This window comes from Emydura macquarii, unplaced genomic scaffold (assembly GCF_026122565.2).
Source record: "Emydura macquarii macquarii isolate MOO-44397 ecotype Brisbane River unplaced genomic scaffold, CSIRO-AGI_Emac_v2 contig_431, whole genome shotgun sequence".
Classification (NCBI taxonomy): Eukaryota; Metazoa; Chordata; order Testudines; family Chelidae; genus Emydura; species Emydura macquarii.
This window is the reverse complement of record NW_027130568.1, coordinates 8,623,691-8,650,657: the sequence shown is the minus strand read 5'-3', so window position 1 is coordinate 8,650,657 and position 26,967 is coordinate 8,623,691. Positions and strand designations below refer to the sequence as shown.

Genomic DNA, 26,967 nt, shown 5'->3' with positions numbered 1-26,967 from the left:
GAGTGCTTGTAGTGTGGATGTAGCCAATGGGATTTAGGCTTCTAAATCATGCAGATGCTTTTGAAAATGTTACATCCATATACTCTAGTGATTCAGTGTTAGCTCAGCTAAAGTAACCTTGTTTGTGGTGGGCGTGGACGTTTTGGGGATAACTCAGCCTGCTGAAAGCTGTATGAGCATTTCTCAGTGGGCTCATCATTGTGGTATCTAGGCTGAAGAAACTAAATTAAAGAATCCCATTGGACCAGATTGTGCAAATTATACGTGGCTCTGACTCAGAGGTGGCGTGGGGCTGCACTTCTCAGACAGTGCTGCAGGAGGAATTGCGGCCTCAGGAGACCGTCCTTCGCCTTGCACATGGCTGCCACACAGAGGTATGTGGTGCAGCTAGCTCCCACTCCCCAGCTAGCTCTGCAGGTCAGTGTCAGGATAGCGTCTTCTCCTCACCTTCTCCCTTTCCTGTCCCTGCTGGGTTGGCTTACTTACAAACCCATAGGGGAAGGGACTTCAGTTGTAACCCATCCCTGTGAAGATGATTCAAGACAGGGAGGGAGGTGTTTTGGACCCTCTTGTCATGACACACCTATGCAGGGACAGGAGACAATCTATCCCACTCTCTTTGTCCAGAAAGGATTCATCAGATCTTGCTGTTACCTAATGCAAGATTTAAAAAAACAAAACAAAACCATCCATGCAAAATCCATTCTTCAGCTGTTGTAACTGAGGGAAGCCTTCTCAAAAGAGGGGTGGTAGCCCCTCTGGCTTGACTTGATACCTGGTATCAGAATTTCACAGCTCACAGAGTTTCACAGCAAAGCAGGAACACCCTGTCGCCAGCTCTAGAACATGCAGTCTTGGGTTTCATCACGTGTCGTTGCTCGCAGAGCACTATTGTCTCAGCGGATTCTGGATGGCGAAGCAGTTTCAAAGATAGCTAGGCCCTAACCCAGTAAGGGATTTGGGGATTAAGACCAGGATGTTGAAATTAATGGGGAGCCAGTAGAGTAAAGGAACGCTGCTACGATGTGCCCCCGTCAGCCTTTCCAGTGTGAAAGGTGGCTGTGCATGCTGGAGTTGTGATGTGGCCAGCACCATCAGCCTAACATGGAGCTCACTGCAGCAGTCACATCTGGAAAAAGTGATTGGAAAAAAGTATTGATCTCAGGCTCAATCCTTGTTCAAGAGAAGTGAGCATATATTCTTGGCTAGTCAAAGATGGAAGAAGGAATTTCCTCGCTACAAGCAATCTTTGTTCAGAACACTGATGAGTCCAATAGGATACAGAGACTGCATGTTACCTTGACAATTAGTAGACACATACCCTTAATAAAGGTCAACCAATGTTCTGGTCATTTCCTTAAAATTTCACTTTCTTCCTCCCAGCAATACTGCTGTTTTTTTAGGGTTGATATTAAGCAAACTTCTTGTTAATCCAGGTGCCTTATTTTTCTCACGTACTGTGATTTATAGGCGTCTCTGAAGTTTGTCCCAGGTGAGAGAGATGCCTGGGTAGGTGGGTGTCATTAGCGCATTGGAGCGTATGATTATGAAATGAGCTAGAGATCTTGCATAGATTTTTTTTTTTTTTTTTTTTTGGAAAAGGAGAGGAGGTAGGATTGCACTATGGTGTGGCCAGCATGCTCATAAGCACTGTAAGGCCAAGTTTATGTAATTAACAATGTATAGTGAGAGCTAGCTGGTCTGTACTTGTTGCTATCTCCTTGGTTATTTGAAAAGATGACCCCTGTGGCACTGGCAGGTTAGAGGTCCTGTAGTTCCTGGTGCATCAGGAAATCCTGACATCCCTAAGGGCCTCTGAGTATTTAAGAGGCAACCTGTCATATATTGTATTATTGATTTAATAATCTAGAGGGTTTTTAAACCAAATTTAAAAATGGAGTTTGTAGATTGATTCAGATAAACCAGGTCTATCTATTAATGCAAAGGGACTAAAATAGAACTGTTCTGGATTTACATAAACTTCCATTATATTGAATGTACAGTAGACAATTTATGTAAGCCCTCCTTGCGGGCTTTCATTTTCTTACTTCATTTTTAAGAAGAATTATTGACTTTTCCAGACAAGATGATGTTATGTAAAATGTAATCATTTCGGTGCACTAGGCGACTTGTAGTAAGTAACCAAGTGACTTTTCTGTCCAATAAGATCTCATGATTGCAATGGCACAAAATCAGAACAGAGTATTTTGTTTCAGGTTGGATGTACCTGAATTGAGATACTTTGATTTGTCATACCAAATCCAGATGTTGCAATTTTGGCTCAGTTCGACATTAAGCTGTGTCTTCCTTGACAGGAAGCCGATTGAGAGCAGTAATTCAGGTTCCTTTCTCCTCCCTGTGGGCCAAGCTCCCATGCCGACTAAATCTCTCATGATGCACTGTGGGTGGGGAGCATGAGGCACCCAAACTACAGCTCTCATCGGAGGCTTGCAGTGGCTCAAGAAAACTTGGTTTAATGTCGTACTGAGCCAAAACTAAACATTTTGGTTTGGCAACGTCGAAATGTTTCATTTTGATTCAGGAACGTTTGGATATTTCCAGATGGAAAGTTTTGGTTTTGGGGTGTTTTGGTTTTTCTATAGTAAGTAAACATTCGCCACGGAAAGCAGACACTTTTCACTAAAAATTTCATTTAGTTGAAATCCCAGTTGTCCATCGAAAAACAGCTTTGATGGAACACTTTTGAGCTGCCCTAGTATACTTTTTATTAAAGAAAAGATGTCGGAGAAATCCAACCCTGCAAAAACAAAAACTCTTAAAATACAGCAGATTATCTTAAAGTGGCAAGAAAATATTAGAGAGTTAGGGGATAGGGACGGAGAGAAAAACAGCTTGTATTAGTGTAATTGTGATTAAAATTAATGAAATAGAGTTAATAATGTTGTCTTTATGACATGCTATACCATGCCTTAGTCTGGCTTACTCTTTCATTTGTTCTTTTACCTTTTAAAGTCACAATTGTCATTTCAGTTGCAATATCTCGGTAATCCTGAGAGAAGGTACGTTCATCAGACTCCATCTTGTTGATCTCTAGTACATATATACATAATTTCTCCAACCTTGCCCTATATCAGTGCATACAAGTGGCTTTACTTTTTACCTTTGTCTCTTTTCAGCTGATGTAGATAAGAGAAAATGAGGCTTTTTTCTGCTCTTTTGACCAACGTTATGTTGCCTTGATTAACACAGTTGTTTCCAGCAGGTGGATGTATGGTTTTCAGTGGCTACACAGAAGACTTTTAATTTGCAGTTAGACATTTTGGCAATTATATCTGCTTGCTTTAGGGTTGTAAAAATTACCAGCTCAGTGGGTTTTATCAGATTTTATCAGGTTCTTTTTTTTCCCCCTATGTGGCTCTGAAGAACATAACATGTATTTCAGAATTTGTTGATGATAGAAACATTAGGCTCTAATTTCAGTTGATAAAAGAAAACTTCAGTTATTCTTAAAAGTTAAAAGGGAAGTGATGAAACACTTGCTTTGCTGATTAGGAAATTAAAAGAAAGTTAACCTGTTTGGAAGCCTAGAGAAGAAGGAGGAAAAATGGAGAAGTCTTTGCTGATTGGTGATAGGGGCATGGCGAGAAGGTGAAATCAGCTGTGTTTGGATGTTGAAGAGAGGGGAATTGTTCAAATTGTCATCAGTTATGGAGGGCTTGGTTTGCTGGAATCTAGAAACTTCTGGTGGACAGGTAACATGGTTTTAAATAAAGCTGGCTAGCTACTTTTTGAGTCTACACGGTGTAGAAGTCACTGAATGATTGATTGTTTTTATTCTGATTGTTGTAAATGTAAGAGCTGCTGATCAATACTTCAAACATCTGATTTATGTTTTGTGATTGCCAAACATTAATTTATCTGACTCAACATGCCTGTAGTTGAAAGAAGTTCTAGGAAGTAAGTGATTGAATGGGCTGAAGTTAAAAAAAAAAAAAAAAAAAAAATTGTTTTCATGTAAAATGTAAGCAGGGTTATGTAGCAAGAAGTAAATAGCATTTAAGCAGTTCTTTGACATCCGTTTCTTTCAGGACCAGTGTGTCTGTTCATCTTTAACAACCCACAATGGAAAATATCTGTAAGTGATTATACAATGAAAGTTGCAGCCTTCTTTTATGCTAATGACTTTACCTACAACATAGCAAAAAATCAGCAGTTTTAAAGAAATAATTGAAGCACATCATCCTGGAAAAACTCACATGCCCATTAGTACATTCTGCAAGTGAAAAATCAGAGAAAAAATTCAAGGAAGAACTGTAGGAATAAAAACACTGTCATTATGCAAGAGAACATGAGAAATGATTCAGTAATGGCTACAAGTTTTCATACAAGGGGGGGAAAGCATTCCCATTTAATATTATTGATTCTACATCTCTAAAGAGAATGGCCAAATATTGTGTCCAATTTGAAGATGTCATCTAAAAATACAGGGAAAGTATGACAAGATGGTTTTGCCATTTGCTTAGATGACAAAGATGATAAAATTAAAGGACTTCTCAGGTGTAGTCATGCTAACTTCTGACATTGGGTGTTCAGCATCCTATTTAAAGCTTAGTGAGAGGGAAGTAGCATCTAACACAACCCTTCGAGCACATTGTAAAGGTTTACAGTTTCTTCCACCACTACCATCAGCTATCCTCGTGGTTGGTTAACTGAAAAAGGAAAATTGATGCTCTAGCCTTCCATTGTCACATTTTCACTTTATTTTTGGAAAGCATGCGTTTTTAGGTTTTTGTGATTACAGCTAAGAATGCTACACAGATTACTGATTTAGGAAAAAACTTTCAGGCCTGAGTGCCTAATGTTAGACTCCTAAATCCACAGTTATGCGCCTAAGTGTAAGTAGCTGATACTCAGAAGCACTGAGTGCCTACAAATCCCATTGAAGTCCATGGGAGCTGCAGGTGATCAGCACCTCTAAAAATTGGTCACTTTTATTCAGGCACTTAACTGTGAGTTTAGACGCCTAAATTTGGACACTAGGGCTTAAAAATGTTTACGTAAATTGGTAACCTAGATGTAATAAACTATAATAAAAATGTTAACATCTAGATTTGAAAATTTCAACTTTAGTTTCAAAGAACTTCAAATAGTGCAGTTCTTATTCACAGCAAATTAGTAACATTTGATTACTCGCATTGTTTTAAAGCACTGTCTTTTGGAAAAATTGTGCAGTTAAATGTGGAAGTCTTTGATTTCAATTTCAGTTAAACGAGACGTAGGACACAATCCTGCTGATATTTAATACATGTGAGTAATTTTTAACATGTGAGTAGTCTCATTGGATTTAATGAGATTATTTGTGTGTGTGAAGTTACTCAAATGCATAAATGCTTGCAGGATTGAGCCTTGATAAAGTTTCAGTTAATGACTGATAGACCTCTGTACAGCTTAATTTTTCTTTCGTTAAATTGAACAAAAAGAAACCAACTTCTTTTTTCAAATGTATGAAAAGCATATCATTGCAGTATTGCACCAATCTACACATTCAATTTCAAGATGAAAATCATGTTAGCTCTTCTGTTGTTTCATTAGGAGGAAAAAAGTAATCTGGAAATAGGATGAGATTTGGATTTTTTACATATTTCACCGCTAAGTACTATAAATACATTCATAGACCTTTACTAAAATGTATCTTCATAGTGTTCTCTAAATATAGAACATATGGTGGGTGTAGCTTTTTCAGTAGCAGTGTGAAAAATAGAAAGAACACAAAATCCTTAATAATAATAATTTTGACTTAAAATTCTGAAGCGCTGACTTCACCGTACTGAGCTATTTAATGGTTTTACATAGAGCCATGAGATAGATCAGGCTTTTTCCAATGCAGGGCACTTTAATACACTATAATTTGAGTGCATCAGTTATTTATATGGAGGCAGTGTACAGCAAAACAGGTGGAAATGTTATGACTTCATCTCTTAAAAAAACCTGTTCATAAAATAGCAGTTTTAAATACATCCTGAAATACCACCATACAATGTGGGCAAGATATGAGCTGCAGAACACATGCATTTCCCTGTTGTTATTAAACTTTTAACAGGATTCACTGTCTGTCATTTTAAAATGACTTCCAGGTATTAGCCAGAATGGTTTAGTAGCTTTAGACCCTTTTTGGCTTGTTCTGCAGAAGAAAATGGAGCACTTTCTAAGGAACAATTAGAGCTTATTGATATCTTTTCCATTTTAAGAGAGAGAGCAAAGTGAGTTTGCTTTAAAAACTTGGTCAGTAATTTCAACTATAGCAGGTCAGAACCTTTTCTCTAAATCAGATTTATTTTTATTTTTGTACATGCATTGCTCTGGTGCTTATCACCATGGAATCTGATTACACTTTATACAAACAAGTAAATGAGAGAGCATGGTAAATCACAGCTGCGATTTTTCTAGCGGAGCCCTAGAGAGTTGAGCACCTAACTCCCTTAGCCTACTTTGAAAATCCCAGCCTGTCTCTCTGTGTGTGTATACACACACACTACAGCATATGACTGTCTGATTAAGCTTTGCCACATTAATTATAGCAGTTGAAGAAGCAGCTGCTACTATAGTTAAGGTTCAGTTTCATCTCTTGTTCTAATCTCTCTGATTCAGTTGGTCCTAATTTTCACAAGCCACTCCTTAGGGTTGCAATTTACATGCTTTGTCTTCGCTCACAGATAGGGGTTTTGGCTTTGAAATTTTGCTGAAATTTCAAGCTTTTTGGTGGGGTTTTCAGCATGAAAAAAATACACTTTTACCATTTTTGAAAAAGGGAAGACTCCCATCGGCTTCAGTAGGCTTTGGTTCCGACTGTAATTCCACTCAGAAATTTGTCTCTGGAGCAGCTAAGAATGTTTGACAGTAGAAATGTCAGGTTTGGCTGACAAATTTTACAGGAGACAAATCAAAGGTGTCTTCACAGAGGTATATGCAAGAATGATTGGTCTGGAGAAGGTCAATAGGGTTTACCTATTTTCCTTTTCTCATAAAAAAGAAGCAAGAATACAAGTAAAAGAAAAATTTTAATCTGTGGAACTCATTGCCATAATAGATGGTTGAGACAAACAACTGCAGTTACACTGGGTTAGGATAGAAATTAGGATCAAGTCTCATACGCCAACCACGAACTGCCTGGAGTTAAGAAGACATTTCCCTCGTAAGGACATTATTGTACAATGTTTTTATTGCTTTACGCCTTCCTCTGACTATAGGTATTAGCCACTGTGAGTTGAAAGGATTTATAACTAGAGAAGCCAGTGGTCTCATCTTATATGGCTGTTCTTATGTTCCTAAATAATAATATTTTTAGGAAGAGTGTAGACTTTTTCTATGTATTACTGTTTGTGTTACTCAGAAATCTTTTTAAAAAGAGATTGTCCACATGCTGTCACAAACTCAGCTATCTCAGTACCAAATGTGAGTCGAGTACAGGACTTGAAACTTTCTCTTTTTTGGGGGAGTTTTACTTTTACATATTAGTACAGCAAATAAGAGTGCAGCTTCTCAGCTGGTGTACATCAGGATAACTCTGCTAATGTAAGTGGAAATACACAGATCAGCACCAGCTGAGAATCTGGCCCCTCCTGTCCTTGATTAATTTTTAATTTGATAATGTTTTGTAGCTGTACTTGAGACTTTTAAGGTACTAGAAATACACACTTGTGTATCAGGAAGTAACAACATCTTGCACTGAAACGTATGCCTCATATGCTTTATTGAGGAATAAGCACCACTAGGCCTCCAAGTGTTACCCACTCTTCTCCGAGAGGCTGGACCAAATTATTTTCAATCTCTAAGGTGTAACAAATAGAAAGGGGGGCAGATTTGATGTAGCTTGCTTCTACATTCACAGGAAGGTTAAATTCTGTACTATCAGAATAGCTTCCTGTTTCATTTGTTGGGTTCTTGTTGCCCAGAACTGGAATTCAGATAAATCAAAATACAGCTATTTCTCTTTGACCTTGACATACATGTGTTTGGGTTTTTTTTGGCACAGCCGGAAAAAATGTTAGAACAAACATCATGGTATGACACATACAGAATAATTAAAAACTTCTACATGGATGTGTAGCTTATCAGTTGCTGTTTACTTTTCATTAGATCAATGCCTCTATAAAAAGAATTATAACACTTCCAGGAATTCTTTCTGCTGGAGTTAATGTGTAAGGGTCTCTATTTTGTACTTGTTTTTGATCATCATGGAGAATCTCCCTGGAAAGCTTTTAGAGTGCTCAGTCAATAAGAACAACTTTTGGCGTTAGCCTTTGTTCTTGGTTGTGTTCTATAAGGTATTTTGAATGAGGAGTACTTCCAGTGCTTGACAGCTGTATGTTTTCCTTTAGGGTTTTCACCAGTGGAGAATAATAATAATATAGAGATAACTTAGTTATAAAATGTATGGATATTATTTCACTTATTTGAACAATAGACTGGAGAAATGGAAGTATGAACCTGTAAAACAGTAAGCATTCTTCTAATAAAGAAGCATTTAAAAAGAAATGAACTTTAAATTTAAGTATTTCTGCACTGTGCTAAAGAGCTATGTTGTGGTTTTATGCCTCCAAATTTAGTCTGTTTATATCACAAAAGGATTATCTTAGTGGCTTAAATATTTTTGGTTTGCACATACCTTATAAGGAAGGAAGTGTAAGGTGATACAAACTGTTCTTTCTGTTGCTCCCTTCAGTAAGTGCATGTGTATAGAAACACAGCTCATTTTAGGTTTCTGAAAAAATACAAATCTGAAAACGTATTAAAAATTTGAATCTGCATGAAGTAGCCATGCATAATGCAGCTGAAACTAAGATTCAATATAAATATATGTTCTTGCAGTGTAAGTAACTATAATGTAATATCACACCGTTTAGCAACAATTCAACATCAAGATGGCTCATAGCCTTAGTTAGTTGCTAACGCCATAGGTGAGAGGCAGTAAAGTATTCTCTAGTATACAATATCTCAAATGGATCTCAGGATTCATATATTGTGGTCACTTTTACAATGTTAGGGTGGATGGCAAACTTGATTTCTTAGTGGAAATTAAAAAGTTTAAGTGTAAATCTATAAGCATATGAAATTATCTGAAATTTGTTTTACTTTAAGAAATGCTATTATGCAAGAGTGAAGAGAGCAGTTAAGACAGGTTAATAGTAGTTACTGAAAATAATTTGAGCTTTTAATCAAAACCAGATCTACTATAACTATCATAGTTTATATTGCTCATAAATGTGTGTGTGTGTGTGTGTGTATTTTTTCAGTGTCTAAACTACAATATTTAGAAGCCCTATATAAATGATCTGTTAGGAGAATTATTAAAAAAAATATAAGTAGACTGATGACAAAAGTTAAATTAATGGGAAAAGATCAAATAATTAATTGCTGCAATGAATTAATTTTGTCACGCTGTTACACAATTGGTCTCTCCCTTACTTAACAGGATTGCTCTAATAACTATCCTTGCAGTCATTAGCAGCTGCCAGTGACTCCTTAACTAAAATGTTTCTTATTTGATGGTATTTGTAAAATAATGGGTGTGCCTTCAAAAGAAAGTGAAATCAAATGATGGTGTCATCCTCAAAATATTCAAACCTGTATATGAATCAGTGTATAAAATAGAGAAACTATTGGGCAGTTACAGTAAACATCCAAAAGAGAAAAACATTTGATATGCTCCTCACCCCTCTTTTTAAAAGTAATGTACACTACACTAACAAACCATTCATATCAACAACATACTAGTGCTTGTGTGTAAAAATACTTCGTAACTACAGTACATTTGATTGAAACACAACTTCTGTGATTTCAAGGCTTTCTTATGTGACTGTAATCTTATCTGGCTTTTCAATAGGGCAGTCACAATAATGAAACGATGCTCTCTCACAATCTTTGTGAAACGCAATTAAAATACAGAAACAAAACAGGTGACAATTGCAGGGGAAGAAATATGCATGTTCTGTATACATGAAGGGTTTTCAAACTGTGTCCAACTGAACGTTTGTGTTGGCAACTTGCCTGGAGACAGAGGGCCCCCACAGATTTTCATAAAAGGAGCAAAATCCAGCCACCATGGTCTTAAATAGGGGTGCTCCCAGTGCATTGCATAAAGATGGACTATTGCATGCTGGGTGCAGTAATGTTTTTAAACTTGCAACCCCCATGAAAGATAAGAGAGTCTGGAGTCACATTGTAGTACTCTATGGGCCACCCATAAACAATATCAACAGTTAGAGCTATTGTGCTGAAAGAATTAGAACACACAAATGCTTGGAACAGAACCATATCTGCATACAACCCTGTTCTTGTAGGTGAAAGGGTGCTTTAAGGTTTGGAGTTAAGGACCCTTATTTAGATAAACAAAATAGTATTAAAGATCAGAGAAGAGAGAGAATTTTTCTTACTATTTTGGAGCCTGATTCTCTGGCTGCTGTGCACATGGGACTGTCATAGAAGTCAGTCTCAGCTTAGAAAAGGACCTTAGTAGTTTTAGGGTATAAAAGGGAATATAGTTATTTTAAATTGAGAAGTATCTGTAACATAAAGGAAGATAAAAATGAGATGGAAGGCTGAAGTGTCCTGTCCAATGCTGGTGTAGTGACTTCACTGAAGTAAATGTAGTTACTCTGGATTTACACCCATGTGACTGAGATTATAAAAACAAAAGGTGTGTGTGTCTCCTGTGAGCAAATGAGGTGTGTGTGTGTGTGTGTGTGTGTGTGTGTGTGTGTGTGTGTGTGTGTGTGTGTGTGTGTGTGGTGAGCCAATGATTTCACTACTGGCTTTAAGACTAAATGGGTGCCCCATGATTCTGCTGGCATAAAGGAGCTGGAATACTGCTATCATAGGGGAGTTACTAGCCTGGTCCAGTGACACCATCTGGAGGAGTCCTGGGTGAATGGGATTTTCCAGGGGCATTTCTGGGAGAAGAGGGTTGTAGCCAAGACATTGCTATTCTTTGGCTATTCCTGGCAGATGGAAACAGGTTAGAGCAGCCTGTGAGCTATTTCAAAGGTTGAACTGGCCCATGGCAATTCTGTCATAGGGGAGGTGCAAAGGTGACATAAATCCACCTTCCCATCTCTCTCCAGTTCCAGTTTGCCCCACAGTTCATACGGCCAGTGTATGGTCATATTTCATTCCCTTCCTGGAATTGAAGTTTGTTACAAACTAGAGGACAAGACAAAGCCTAATCCAAGCTTTTTCTCCAGGCTTGGCTGCTCCTTGGGTTCACAGTGCAGTGTCTGTTGTGTTCTCTCTGCCTCATTATCAAGTTCCCAGTGTCAGGGCAATAACTCTGAAGACTGCTTCCTCCCTTCTTGTGCCCTCCATGCTCAATATTGTTGGCAGATATTGGTTGCAGCTCCTATATCCAGGTCAGGCCGTTAACCTCTTCTTGCCCTGGATTACAGATCGCATTGGGATACATCCCAGCACAGCTCCACAGCTGTGTTGCTTATAAGAGTGGAAGAAATTAATCTTTTTAATTATTTTCCTTTGTGTGGCAATACAGGATCAATGGTGATATCATAGTCAATCCTAATTATGATAGAGAGATTATAGTTTACAAGGAAAATTGTGGTAAAACCAAATGATCAAGGCATCTTTACTGACATTCTAGTAGTCAGAATTATACAAGATTGTCCAGGTGAAAATGGTTTTTAAATTTTATCTATTTTACTTTCTAATTTTACCTGTGGGTAAACTTAATACTTTAGACTAAGGACAAGATTTTCAAACTTGGATGGCTAATTTTAGAAACCTCAATCCATATTTGGAAAACTAAAGTAGCTTGATTTTCAGAGATTCTCAGCTTCTAAGAAGCCAATGGGAGCTGCAGGTACTCAGCAGCTCTGAAATTCTGACCACTTTTATGTACAGGCCAAAATACAGATTTAGGTGATTAACTTTAGGCCACCTACATTTGAAAATTTTGGGCAAAGTGCCATAACCTTCTGAGAAAACTGCTACACAGGTGAAATAGAGGAAGGGGGCGGGGAGGGGATTCATTATTTTGAATGTGCCTGTGTTCATTTTAAAACCTATCAGATGGTAAGTACTGTTATCAAATAAAATCTCCAGATCATTAATAAATAACATTAAAAACACAGAGAGAGTTCTGGAAGGGCAGTGTAAAGCTTATCAGTAGTGAAGTAAAATATTTTTCATTTCCTAGTGAAGCAGTATTTTAAGAGTGTGACATTGAAAGGAATCCTACTAGATTAAAAGCCTGGAACAACATATTTTTATGAAAAGAATCTCCTTATGCTTAAAAAAGAAATGATAAAGAACTCTTGTGTTTGAGACCCTGCACACAATAGTGGTAATGTCTTTTATATTTTTCCTTAAATCATGTTCCCTCCCCCCCCCTTTATTTTAATTTTGAGAGTTTCTGTGTGATTTTTACATAATGGCTTTACTTTAGCTAGTAAAGTAGATTTTAAGCAGTGACTTTGAGAAAACTGCCATTACCTAAGAAAGTAAATATAGGCGTGCTTATCTAAGCTTGGAGGTGGTTTTAGTCTGAGAAGGTGAAAAACCTTTTAAGTATTAGCAAATACTATGGCTGCCTGTTGAAAATTTGCCAAAATAAGACTACATTTGTGAAGTGTCTTTTTATGCAGATATTTTCAATTTGTTTTGTTTATCACTCTAATAAAAACCTTTTAAAAAAGGTGTGCTGAGTAAACTTGGGAGTAGTTTAATCCTTTTATACACACGCTCTACATTTAATACTGAAGGTAAAATAGATATGGGATGCTAAAGGTATTATATGTATGATTTATTTTGGTAATTTGAAGTTTTATGTAATGATAGTACAGCTAGTAATTTCTATAGAGAGCAAATATGATACAGTGCAACTAACTAACTATTGATTATTTAATACTCTCTCAGATGTACAAGTTTATTAAAAGTAATGGGCAGGCCATAAATTGGTGACACAGAAAAGTGAAAGCTAATAAAAGTCACATAACATAACTGAATATGATGATGGTGTTTAAATATGTGGCAAAGACAAACTGCATTTGTGTGTTAGGAATAGAATGACAAAACAGCCCATAATGAATCAGTCATGCAGTAATCCATGCTTATTTGTTGTGTAACAGGTTTAAGGATTTAGTAGCATGGTTCAAATTGTACTCTCAGAATTAGAGTCACTGTTAGATTGTGCCTTCCTGGTAGAAGATCTGCTGGTTTAAAATCAGCCTAAAGAGGACAAGAGTATTTGTATTTATAGAAAAGTAACATGTGTGATATATGGGCATGTGGCTTTCTTTGAGTAAAGTTTTTGATAGGCTTTTTAAATCAAAGCTGTTGTTGTAAAGGATAGGGCCAGGAAGACTAGATGGTGGGCTAATCCCTTTAAAAAGAATACACATCAACCCTGAGACTTGCCACTAGAAATCCTATACTGTAATTTGATGTTCTGCACGGCCAGCTCTTTCTCAGTTACTTGTGTATTAAAAAGATGTAGAGAAATCTTTTGCTAGCATGTAGTTGTGCATAACCCTGGATGTGCTGCTGCTGTTCTTGCTTAGTACTCTTAATCAGTACCCCAGATTCTGCAGTACAATAAGGTAGCGAAATAGGTAAGACTGCCTGCAACCCCAGGATTCAGAAAGGCAGTGGAAGGTTCTTCTTGAGCTGCTTAAGCCTCCAAAGAAATCTGGTTAGTAGTGTGGTTTAAAGTAAGCATCAATTGTTTCACTTAGCCAATGTTTTCAGAGGAGCCGGAGAGTAGCAAAGCTGTCTTTATCTGAAGTGACAGCTTATTCTTCAAGGAAACTGAGTTTAATGACATTTGATTATTGCTTCTTCCATGCCATGGCTACCTGTCTATTCTTTTGGTTCAGTAAGAGATGAATTCTGGCTAGGCAATGGAGGAGTTTCATTTTACTCGGGGCTGGTTAAAATGAATGGGTGTTTTTCATCCATTAGCACTGATCAGTGGAGAAACTTTGATAACTGTTTGAAAAGATGAAGCTTGAGTCCATAATGATAATTTGCACTTAAATATTATTGGAAGTCAGACAGTACATTTGGCACTGTCTAAAACAATTCAAAGTCCCTGCTCTGAGCGGAGTTTACATCCTACCTAAACTGTGGCAATACGCTAATCACATATTATACAGTGGAAGAAGCACCAAAGCCTATGTGTTGAATTTTGTTTTGGAGGATCATCGTTTGAAGACTTCATGGAAGAAATGTGTTTTAAGGAAGTATTTGAATGATGGAAAATAGGTTATTTGGTGCCACAGGGAAAAAGATTATTGTAAATGTAGTGTGAAAAGATGTGAGGACATGAATGGGATAACTGTACAAAAGATGCATTAGGGGAGGAAAGTGGAGTGGACCTTATGCAGCACAAAAGGGAATGAGACAAAATGAGAACAGAGATTTAGGTAGGCTGGAGTTATGCAGGGCCTAGAAGAGGAAGAAAGGAAGCTTGAACTTAATATGCAACACATTTGAATGGGGCAGTGGCATGATCGGATTGACAGGAGAGTATAATGATTTTAGCAGCAGCATTTTGAACAGACCGGGGGGAATAAGATGAGAACAGGGTTGCCAGAGAAGAGGCTGCAGCAGCTGGGCAAGTGTTTTAGGAATGGGAATGGAGGAGAAAGGATGGATTTTTAGAGAAATTGAGGATGAGGAGGAGGAGGAAGAGAGGAATCAAATTTGAAAATGAGGTTGTGAGCATTGGGGATGTTGAAGAAGATATAGTACTGTTTTCATCAGTGATAAAAGAGGAAAGTTGAGAGGCTTAATCTGGGATATTAAGTCTGAGATGGGCATTTGGACATCTAGATGGGGCTGTCAGAGGGATACGTGGACATGTTGGGTTGGCAGAAGGGAGAGATCTATTACAGAGGGGAGAGAGCAATTTAGAAGGAAGATGCATAGAGGCCTTGATTCAAGAAGGCATTAAGCACGTGTTTAAGTATTTTCCTGAATAGGGATGCTTTTCTGAATTGGGTCCAGGAGGCAGTAGTTGAAATGGTATGAATGGGCAAGATACCTTAGGGAGGGCATAGATAAAAAAGAGGAGGGAACTGGTCCTGAGGATATGAACAGATTATGGGGTAGGAGAAGAGGAGGAGCTTCCTAATGAGACACTCAGTAGGGTTGGGAGAACTGAGAAAGCAGAATCCCAAAAGCAGAGGGAAAAGGGGTGATCAACAGTGTCATGAAAAGGAATAATTCTAGTGAAGGGGCCATTAGACTTGGACAGGATGAGGATGGGAGTTACAATTGCAGAAGGGTAGAGAAAGTGAATGCTGACAATCCAGGATTTAGTGGACAGGAAGAAGAAGCAGTGGCACAGTCAAGAAGCTTGGGGGCAAAGGGATGAGGAATATGTGGCCGCTGGATAGGATTGTGGGTCACAGGAGTATTTCTTACGGTAAGAGTTCTAGGGGTCTGATTGAAAATTGAGGGAAATGAGCCAAAGAGTGTTTTGCATGTGTGAGACAGAGGAGGATACATGCTAAAATGGAAGGTTTCTATAAGAAAAACACTTTCTACTGGTGAAAAACAGTATAGTCATTCTGTTAAGTTCTAAATCTGGTGATGAGTGTTTCGGAAACTCAGTGAGCGGTGTGGTCACATTTCTACATGTGGATAGTTAAAAATCTAACTACAATGTTAATGTAACATATCATGGTGGTTGCACTTTCTTCTCATTTATGTTTTGTGTATCTTAGTATGTGTGTGATACATATTTATTACCAAGGAAAACAATCAGATATATCCAAGAAGGTGTGTTTTTTTTACTGTATGTAAGAACCTGGACAATGGACTTTTTCTAAGGCTTATTTGCTTTCCTTTGTGAGTGGCAGTATCAGAATATTTCGTGGCAGATGTTGAGAGTCAGATACTCTGGTACGATAAAAATGCACAAAGCACAAGTCAGGTGGTGGTAAGCAGAGGTGACTTAAAACTCCCCTTTGCCTGCCCCTGATTCTGGTGCTGCTCTGTGTACAGCTCTTCCTACTGCTCCAACTTATTGCAGCCGTTAACAGCCACAGGAGGCCAAAAATGCAGCCCAGGAATTGGCCTGGTATATAGCTGTCCTACCCATGCCCCCTTTCTTTAATGCTGACAGCAGGTAGGGTGTGTGGTGTAAGAGCCCTTGACTATTCCAAGGATCATTCCTGCACTTGGGTGATGCTCCCTGGCCAAGTTATATTGGCAGTGCAGCACAAAGCCACTGCACTGCATGTGAGGACCTGATCCATAGACTTTGTGGTCTTTGAATAAACAATCCTCTGCTGCACCACCTGTGCTGTGTACAGTTTTTAGGAATCTTTGTCTGTCTGCTAGCAATATATCGCACATCTGTTCACATTCATGAGAGAGAGAAAGAGAGAGATAGAGTGTGTGTGTGTGTTGGAGTGCAAAGAAGGTTCAATAAATAGTGATCAGGTTTATCAGTCAACATCCATGTCTTGAGCTGTGCAAGTCAAAAGCATGTCTAACAACATGGGTAAAATGTTCCTTAAGAACGTATTTATAAGTGACTGATAGGATTCCTGTTTGTTTCATTCCTAGACACCTTACAGTGATGTTCTGCATAAATAGCTAAGCACTTTATACCAAAATAAACCAGACTAGATTGACAGCTGAAAAATTTGATTTCAGGTTCAGTTTTGCTTCTCCAGGGATGATTATGGCTGGGAGCTTTGAAATTCAAAAATTGTGAACTTTTGTTTCAAATTTATTTGGTATAGAGGATAATCACTGGACACACTTTTCTCCTTTATGATGAAAAATAAATAAAGTCCCTGTTGTATAAGCGGCTCATCTAATGCAGTAGCTTTGTTTTGGTTACCCAAACTATAGATGAAATGTTTGCTTTTCTAGACTAACAATGATAGAACAGTGCGAGATTCAGTATATTTCATAATTGGAATTTTAACATGCATTATGTTGGAAGTGCTCGTATGCTCTGATGATGGAAGCTATAGATAATCCTGAAATAGAATGATTAGATAATAAAACAACAATAGGAGATCCTTGTGTCTTGAAAATGGTCATTGAACCCAGGAACTTGCAATGACTCATTAAATCACTAGCACTATTAAATCACTGTTTTACCAACAAATGCTCATAAAATAATTATATTGTATTTGTCAGGAATTGCTCTTTGTAAACATACACTGATATATCACTCATTTTAGCTGCCTATGCAGCAAGTGATCGTCAGAGGTACTATATACGTTAGTGATAACTAGGTCAAGTTACAGTATTTTGCAAGTGCTGGATGTCTACAAATTGGCACGCTCTGGGCCTGATCAATCACCGTTACTCCGGTTACATGCCAATGTAATTCAGTTGAAACCAAAATTGGTATAAAATAGGAATACTGCTGTTTGGAACATCCTATACGTACAGGGCCAGATTCCCAGCTTGTGTAAATTTGTGTAACTTGGTTGTCTTCAATGGAGCAACACTGATTTACAGTAGCTGGAAATCTTGGTCCATAGAGTATGTAATAAATTTCTGTGTTTGGAAGGGGGTGTACAGTAAACATTTGGCGTTCATAATATGTTGATTGATGTAGTACATATGACCATCAAAAAACTTAACTACAAGATCAAATTTAAAAAAAATCTCAGAAAAATAAACCAATTTTGTACTTTTCCAAAGCTTACAGTGAAACGCTTTCAAGAAAACTGATGATGTGTTTTTGGTGCTGTGTATTCTGAGATTAGATTTTTATGTTGACTTTCTGTGCTAAATAGTGCTACCTCAGAAGGTAATGTTTAACAGAATGTGTTTATGGTTTACTGCACATAATTATCTCTCTTTATATTCTAGGCCACAGTTCTTTCTTTTTGATGATGGGATTTTTTTTAAAGCTCTTTCACAAAATGGAACTTTGAAAACAGATGATAATGACAGTCCAGGAATTCGTTTGTCTTTTGCAGTTCCTATTAGAATACTGGGTGGAAAAAGTAAGCTAACAGCGTGCCACTTCTGCTTTGTGACTTCAAAAATCTTTTTTTTATTACACTCAAGATTTAATAGCTAATCAATCAACAATGTTGTAATCTTAAATCTGTTAACAAGTTACTGACTGGCAACAACTTGATGTGGCAGAATCATTATTTTGTGTTTATTTGAGCAATAGGACATATCAAGTGTGAGGGTTACCAATTACTTGCCTTGAATTCTTAATTCACTCTGCATAGTTTATCTCATGGTAACTTATCTTAGAAATAACCCTATAGCTTCTGTTAACTTGATGTAAACATCATTGCAGTTATTATTATTACATTTGCGTTGTGTTGTAATATATGGTTCTTTGCATTCAGGGATCCAGCATGCTTTTAATTGGGTAAATCATTCTAGTTATGTATGTATGTAGTAAGTCATTAGATCCAGTTCCCCATTGGAATAGCTGTTAGTTGAATCAGGGAGAGATTTGGCCCATTGTGACTTGCTATTGTTTCATTTTAATTTGTGCTAAATTAGGAAGCTAAGAACCCAAAATGTTTATTTTAAACTGGTACACGTTTCTCTGCCACTGAAATCTTGACTCTTGCTGGCACAATGGTTTACCAGTTTCAATCAGAGGTTCAGATACTGTGTGCATGTCAGCGGAGCAACAACAATTTATACAAGCTGGGGATCTGGCCCCCGTTTTTCTACAATAAGTGCAAAAATAATTAAAGTAAATATTTTATTTTCAACCATGATTCTGTAAATATCAGCCTATCTGTCGTATTTTCATGCATTTTAAAAAAAAATCCAAAGTAAACATGAAAATACTCCTAAGCAAATTTGTACCAGCGTCCAGGCTGACAAATTTTGGACCTATGCAATTTAAAATTGCCAATTTATAAACCCATGTAAATTGGGTTTATAATGGAAGTCCTGACAAGATAACATTAATTATAAAGCAGTATTGGGTGCTGCAGAAATTCTGTGCATGTGTATTCACATGCATGCATGAATGGACAGCATCAATGTCATTGATTAGAATAAGAAAGTATGGACAGTATTTAGGTGGATTAGCTTCTATTTGGGAATGAATTATGTTGTTTTTGCTGTGATGGTATCAGATTTAGGAATCTTTTTCTTATATTTTAGTTTCAGTACAGAACATATTAAGATTGTAAAGAGGCTTTCTTCGGTTGGGTTTAGCAAAATAGGAAACGGTACATTAATGTCCCAAAAGTGAAGTAAAATGGACTGTTTATATTCAAAGGCCTTTTTTTTAAATCTAAAAGGTTTTATATTCAAAATTAGAAATTATTTTTATAACACACTTAAATATCTGCTTTTGACTTCCTGTTATATATCATTAAGGACCCTAGGAAAATGTCCACATCTGCACTGGTTCAGTTCTTGGCCTCTCTGGGTCTGATCAATAATCACATTGTGTATTCAGCTGTCTTTTATTTTTCTCTCCTGTGAGGTCAAATTTAACTATTGGGCTTTATATTTCAGAAGAAGGATATAGACTGCCTTATGCATTAATAATATTGGTCTCTGTGTTTCCTTCTGGGTCTAAATTGTTATATATCCCTTCTTGCCCCATGAGTAACTATTAAAAAGTGTCTTTGTATTTAAATATTGTATCTGAAATTTAAGATGCTTTTTTCCACCCCTCTGCTGTGTGCAGCATCTTTTGAAAATTCTAAGAAAGTATGTTCGTCATGAATGGAAAAAAGTTTATTTTAGTTTTAATGTACACAAGGAGATTTAAACTGATCATCGCTGTTGTGTACTGTAGGATGCGAAAGTGGCAACAAGAGGTAAACAATTGCAATACTTCTTGCTGGATGATAACACAGCTGCTGCAGTAAAGCCCTGGTATAGTCCCCTAGTCACATTTGGGTAGTCACCTCTAATTCAAAGTTCTTATTTACTTTGGATTGGAAAATAGATTAAAGGAAGCCGTTAGATTTATATATTAAGTTTCTTTTCTTCTCCTTGAAGATTTATGCCTTTATTTTGTCCAGTAGCCAGAGTAGAGGCTTGCCTTTAAAATAAACTTTTCTTTTTTTTTTTTACTGTAATATAGTGGGCTTTAGTAACTGTCTTAAAATAAGGGGTTATTGTAGGCAATTCAGTCAGTATTTCATATCACTACTAGCTTAAGTCTTGTGATGGTGGTGTTTTGTGATTTTTGTGTGTTGTTTTTTCCATGGAATTATTACTGATACTAGTTCCCTTTTATTCCTTTCTTCATATTAGAGTGGAAATGTAGTTTGTTCATAATGGATTATTGATTGGTCTGAGAACAGCAGAAGCCCCAAGGCCTTGTCATCAATGGTACTTACTCTCCCAGTAGTGAATGCATCACTTCATGCAGCTATTTGGGACCTGTGTCTGTGGAATATAAGCCTGTAATTGTTAATCTCATACAGAACAGTTTTTAGGGAGAGGAACTCTTCATTGTTGTTGTGGGATTTCCCCCCCTCCTATTTGTTCAAAGAATAGTCCCTTTGTTTTGGTAGTAAAATAAGCTTGTCCAGGATGTTAATGATGTATTTTAATTCATTGCTTATAATACTACAGTGTAACTAATAAAGAATATTCCTTTGTCTCCAAGAGGACAAACATGCACAGTATACTGAAACACAAAATATGTACTGAGTGGGTGACAGCCCTGTGTTTCTCAACATACCCTGTAGCAGTGCACAAGAATAACCTTTTCATAGAACTGATTCTTTAGAAAGCACTAAAAACTGGGTTATGGACTTTTTTATTCTGCTGGATGTTGGCTTGAGACATATCACCTCTTTGCAGATACCTAAGCCTTTTCAGCATTAGGTGTCTTTATTATCTTTTTATATATATACCATGTACTCCATTTATAATAATCACTGATATAAGAATCAACTGCATATAGTGATCAAAACCAGTGGGACAAAAATCATTCCTATACTAACTAAAATACTCCACTTGTAAGAATCAAATCATCTGGGATGGATGTGATTCTCATAAAAGAAGTGCACTGTATATGTGTCCGTTATACACATTTTATATAATATATATATAAAGTGATGCTGATTCAGAATGTCCTGACTGTGCTTTCTGAGGGCTGTCTGTCTGTCTGAGGCCTGCTGTAGAATGTCATTAAATCAGAGCAAGAAGGAGACATGAAAACCTTATGACGTAGTCAAAGAAACGCAATATAATGTGACAGTGTAATAATAACAAACTTTTCAATGCAAAAGGAATAGACTCTTCAGCTTCATAGGAAAAAAGAACAGAGCTATTCAGAAATAAAAAATACAATAAAATGCTACTTCTGGTTTTAAATACAAATATATAAGAGAGTAGAAGTAAACTGAGAGTAATGGAAATGCCTTGTTTATTTTTCCAGCAGCCTTTTTTAACTCTCTCGTTTGCAGGCCTTTTATGGCAATTTTGGCAGGTTTAAACAACCTCAACAACCTGCTTTAAATAATTAAGTACTTTTGAAAATTAGAAAGTCTTCATTGATAACTGGTTCAGTTTTTTGGATAGCTTTCTGGCAGAAATAACTTAGAGGGTTCTCAGAAAATCAATGCAAAGTCATGCTGCCTTTACCTAATGCTAGTTTTCTTTGTAGGCCACAGAACACCAGGATTTCCTGTGAATTCAAGGATAGGTTTACTGTTTAAAGACACACTCTCTCTTCCACTCTCCATCTTGGTCAAAAGAATGTAAGTTGTCCGCAGAAGACAGCGTAAAAAGGATATAGATAAATGAAGCTGTCCCTAAAAGGATTAAAGAAGGCATTTTCAGTAGGGCTTTTGCCCAAGTAAGAACAGCAGCATCATATCTTTGATCAAAATAATATAAGAAACTAACCACTGTAATATTCTTGCAGAAGACTATAAATTCTGCCATGAAATCAATGGGGGTACACAGATGTGAGGCCCATAATGTGGGAGTGTTTCAGTAGTATAGGATCACTGAGGCTGCAATGCTACAAAATGGTAGTAATTTCTATCTGTATCTTTTATCCACTGCTTTTAGGTGCTTTAGTTCTGTCTTTTCCTTGCAGCGACTGCTCTTGAACAGCAAAGTTTTTCAGCTGCTGAACTCCAACTTCCTGAAAACTGGGAAGGCCTGGTTCCTGGGTTATCACTCTTTGATACATACTTCTTCACCTGAACATGTATATTTGCTGCATGCTATTGCTCCTTCATCAGGAGGATACTTTCTTCACACAATTATGTGCCATTTTCTGTTGGAAAAGTGTTCTGGAGTGATGATACTGCATTATACCCAGAATTCCCTGGGAGACATGACAAGCAACATTTCTACAATGGATTCTGTGTTCCTTTCATCCAAGGCTTGGAATTCACATATCTGAATTGAAAATGTCTTATTTTTAAACTTGCTTTGTTGCTTGAAAAGATCCACTGTAACTTTCCGTATTTGATTCTTTTCTGCAATTTTTCTTGCCAATGGAGATCTCTCCCTTCATGTAATGTATGGCCACTGCCATCCACAAAATACAGTTTAAAGTTAGGTTTTTTTAATAGACTTGTTCACAGTTTCAGTATGTGGTAAAAGAAGTAAATAACCTACCTACCTAAGCTTTGTGAAGCATTTGTCTGTTCGTAAGAATTTCATAACCATCAGCCATGAATTTGGGGTTAGGCTTCTCATATAGAGATATATATTAGTATTGTATCTGCTCCATTGTTCTAATTTTTTCCCCATCCCATCAGTTTCTAAACTTATTTTTAAGATATATTTTAGTGTTTTCATTAATCCTTTTTGGGTGGCACAAAGGGGCTGTAATGGTTATCTGATCGGGCAGCTGAGAAATCACCACCATGTAGTCAAATACCTTCATCCCCAGTACGCATAGGTAGCATGGTGAGCAGAAAAGGGTGTGTATCTGAGGGCTTGTCTTCACTTACCTCCAAGATTTGGCGACCGTCAATGGGAGTTACGCAAGCTACGCAAAAAACTTGTGTAACTCCCGTTGACTTCTCTGCTTCTGTTCTGCGTGCCGTCTTCACTGCATCGACGCAGCGCTACACCACTTGAGAAGGTGGTCTTAATACATTGATTTCTGGATCGACTGAGCGGGTCTTCACTGACCGCTCAGTTGATCCAGAGAAGTCGATCTGATGGCGGCAAATGAAGACATAGCCTGAGAATCGCTGTTGGCATAACTGAGGCTCTGATCCTGCCTATATTTATCCAAATGCTTAACTTTAAATATGTGATTTATGGCAATGGCACAACTCAGCTGCTTAATTAAGCACATGCATAAGTGTTGGTAGGGCTGGGAGGGTTTAGAGCAACTCTGAGCAAGCTGTAAGTAGCATTGGGGACAGCAGGAGCTCAGTGGTGGTGTTAGCACAACTTAAAATGAAACAGTAATCAACAGGAGTGAGTTAACAGCGCTGCTTCCACTTATTGCACCAGGCTTAATGTTGAAAGAAACAGTCACTAATAATCAGAACGTTAACTGACGCTTCTTCCTCTACTAATAGGGCTGTTTTAAGTCTAGCATTTTCTTTTTCTTTTTTGATTCAGTCTTGAGGCATTGAAGCATTTTTCCAAAGTTGTTGTTTTTCATTTTGAACTCACTGTTTCCACCCTTCCTGCAAAGAATCCTTCTAACAATATGACAATCAACATGACACACAAACAGTTAGGTGAGAGATTCCAAGATTGTTCATCTACTTTATGTGTGTATGCTGGGCATTCAAGCTTCCAAAGCCTAAACGTGACACAATGAGCCAGCTTATATACAATACAGGAAGATGACTGAAATTAGAACTGGTTGAAAAACAATTTCACACCAGTGGGAGATACTGAGATTTTGTTTCATCCCAAATCGGGACAAAAAGTGAAAATCTCAAATTTCTCCCACAATATTCTGAAACGTTTCCGATAAGGTTGAAATACTTCATTTCAATTTACTGTATTATAAATTATAACACAAGTTGAAACAATGAGGTTGAAATAAATTGTTTTGATAATTACCCATCAAACTGATGAAATTGATATATTCCCATGAAACATTTTGATTTTGTTGAATCAGGATTTTCAGTTGAACATTTTTTTACCAGTTCTAACTTAAAGGATGGGTGATTGATTTAACATGTCCCTTTTTTTTTTGCTTCACTAATGAAAACGCTATAAAAATTAAATGTGGAATATGCCACTGCTCTGTGGGGGCAGAGGGAAATCATGGGCATGGAGGGTCACAGCTAAACCTGGCCATGAAGTGCGGCAAGGATTTTGGGTGAGAATTATTCTACAAAACATGAGAGTATATTGGTAATGAAGTCTAGGCTCTAGAGTTCATGTCATGATTTTATTTTATATGTAACCATTTGTTTCCAATACTTGTACTTGCTACTGTTTGACTTTCTATGATTTGTTAAATACACTTCCACTTATTTTCTCTATAAACGTACCTGAGTGCTCTGAGTTAAGTGGAGTGGTGATCTGAGGTGGAACTGATAAGCGAGGGTGTATTGTTTCTTTGGAAGCAGCAAATCTGTGAATGCTGCAGATGTCTAGTGGATCCAGGGGCTGGACCCTCCAAGGAGTGGAGCTTGGAGAGCTCAAGGGTTGGGGTGTCGCAATTGCTAACCTGTAGAGTGACAGCAGGGCCTGCAAGGCCAGAAGAGGAATGTGTGGATTGCTTGTGACTGGTGTAATTGGACAGCTGACTCATGTTAGGTACAAACATGGCTTCCTCATACTAAGGGCGAGGTTTGTCACAGCCCTAGGTATCCCTGAGAAGCATCACAGAAACCGAGGGCCAGATTTTCAAAGGTGTTTAGGTACTTAAAGATGTAGATAGGTGGTAAGTGAGATTTTTCAAAAGTGCCTAAGCAAGTTAAGCCCCCAACTCCCATTAAAATCAATAAGAGGTAGGCCCGTAACCTGCATAGGTGCTTTAGAAAATCCCACTAGGCACCTGTCTGCATCTCTAAAAGCCTAAATACCTTTGAAAATCTGTCCCCAAGAGCTTGGATGATTACCTGAAACTCTTGGTTCAACAAACTGGTCTGGAAATTTCCTGAAAGCAGGTTTTTCCTTTCCTTTGTCCTGTCCAACATACCATTTTGACATTTCTTCCAGGCCTGGAAAAATTAAAGATGATAGGACAAGTTTGAAACACAGGAAAAGTTTGGTTATGGTTCGAGTTGGGTTATTATTTTATTTGAATTGCTTCACTCAGTACTACCCTATGTGGTGTTTTTTGTTTGGGTTTTTTTTTTTTATAGCTTACTTGTACTTCTGGTACATCTTTCCAGTTGCCTGGATGACAGCCATTATTTATTTAACCAAGCATGTGTCTTGTGGGGCTGTCCCTCAACTCAGTCCTAAACTGCTAATTTCAGGGATCAGCAGTTCAGATGCTCTCTTTGTAAACTTGTTGCTCAGATAGACATTTGAGCTCTTGATCTGATGTGATTTTTTCCCCCGATAATGTAGTACATCAGTTCCGGACATAGTCATAATATAAAAACGTGTTTCATTTGAAAGAAATGAAATTGAATTTGAGACATGTTTCTTGCAGATATTTGCAGTTATATTGGTCCTTGAGGACAAGGTAGATAATGTGATGCTTACCTCTTAAAACGACAAACAGCTAGTTACCAAAATTAATTACCTTGAAGATCAAAATTGAATTGTTTTTCAGAAAATGAAAGATTAGATTAGCTTAAAAATAATTAGTGCTATTACCAGGAAATGTAACTGATGCCTGAGATGAACAATGTAATTATTTTAAATTGTGTTGTGTTAGATTTATGATGTTTGTTATCTATGATCAGACTATATTTATTCACTTCCCGGTTCAGAATAACCTGAGGTGAACAAAATGACAAGGCCTTAGAATTTGCAACTGTAAATCTGTTTCTCTGATTTGTTGCATTAGAGGTCTCCAGTGAAAAGTGTGTATGTGTGGTTGTAGTGGTGGTGTTTAGATCTGGCCACATCTTAAGAAATTACTTTCTTTTCTTACTTCTGAAGGGATGGGTTGACTCCGTCCATTAATGCATACCATATTCTTTGTTTCAAATAGAACTTGCTGTTCAAACTGATTAACGGGGCTACAAACAACTAAGAAACTTTTGCTTTGTATTTGTAAGGGGACTGAAAAAGGCTTATTTTAATAAAATGTTCTCTTTTTTTGTGTGAGCCACGGTGGTGATGGCTGATGGTGAAATATATCTTGTGTAGCTGAGATAAATAAGGGACCCAGATTTAAAGATGGTTATTACTATACATACTGTCATGCAGCAGTTTTAAAAATTCTATTTGTTCATCACTGACCCATGTAGTTTGATAACTAAGGCTCTGCTTCAGCAAAGCAGTTTAAGCACATGCTTACCATTGACATAACTTTAACCACCATTAACATCAGTGAGACTTAAGCACATGCTTATTTCCTTTGCTGAATTGGGGCCTGAGTCTTGTATTAGGATTTTTTTCATATAGGCTGCCTGTCACGGGGTCAATACACCCTATCTCCTTCTGGGGGCAGGGTGAAGGTGATATTGGCGCACAGCTGAGTCGGCTTCGATGTCCTTAGTCCCCAGGCGGTGTTGCCCAATAGATGGAGTCAGTATGGTGGCCTCGGGCCTGCAGGTAGGACAAAGCCACCAACATCCTATGGGCTCAGGTCCTCAGGCAGGGCAGAGCTGCAAGTAGAAGCCATCTGCCCTAACGTGGGGAGGATGTCACACCTGGGTGGGAGTTGGCAGCAGGGGAGTAGGGGAAATGGGCCCATCCTACTTCATTAGGTCCCAGCCCAGGGCCCTAACAGTGGCATAGGTTCTACCACTGGGGTCAGCGGGGATCCTACTGCAGCACACTGACAGCGCCTGGCTCAAAGGGGTCATCCTCTTGGGCCACTGCGTGCTCCATCCCCTCACGTGTCGATCTGAGTGTCCCGGACGTCTCTGGGTCTCCTGGCTTGTGCGGTTTCAATCTCTTTTGGGTGTTCCCCATCATCCTGGCGTATGCCTTGGCTGGCTTCCCTGG

General features: G+C 37.8%; 1 protein-coding gene across 2 annotated transcripts in view; it reads left to right on the top strand.

Annotated features, from left to right (window-relative positions):
- The window catches only part of ZNF516 (zinc finger protein 516), a 120,716-nt gene that overhangs the window by 17,200 nt on the left and 76,549 nt on the right, over window positions 1-26,967 (top strand). Inside the window, exon 1 of one of the 2 annotated variants that reach the window (XM_067537517.1) lies at window positions 17,819-17,951. The exons of the other annotated variant lie outside the window; for it this stretch is intronic. The gene's annotated coding sequence lies outside the window, so the exon portion shown is untranslated. Of the gene's footprint in view, window positions 1-17,818; window positions 17,952-26,967 lie in introns of those variants that run through there. 2 annotated transcript variants of the gene reach the window in all.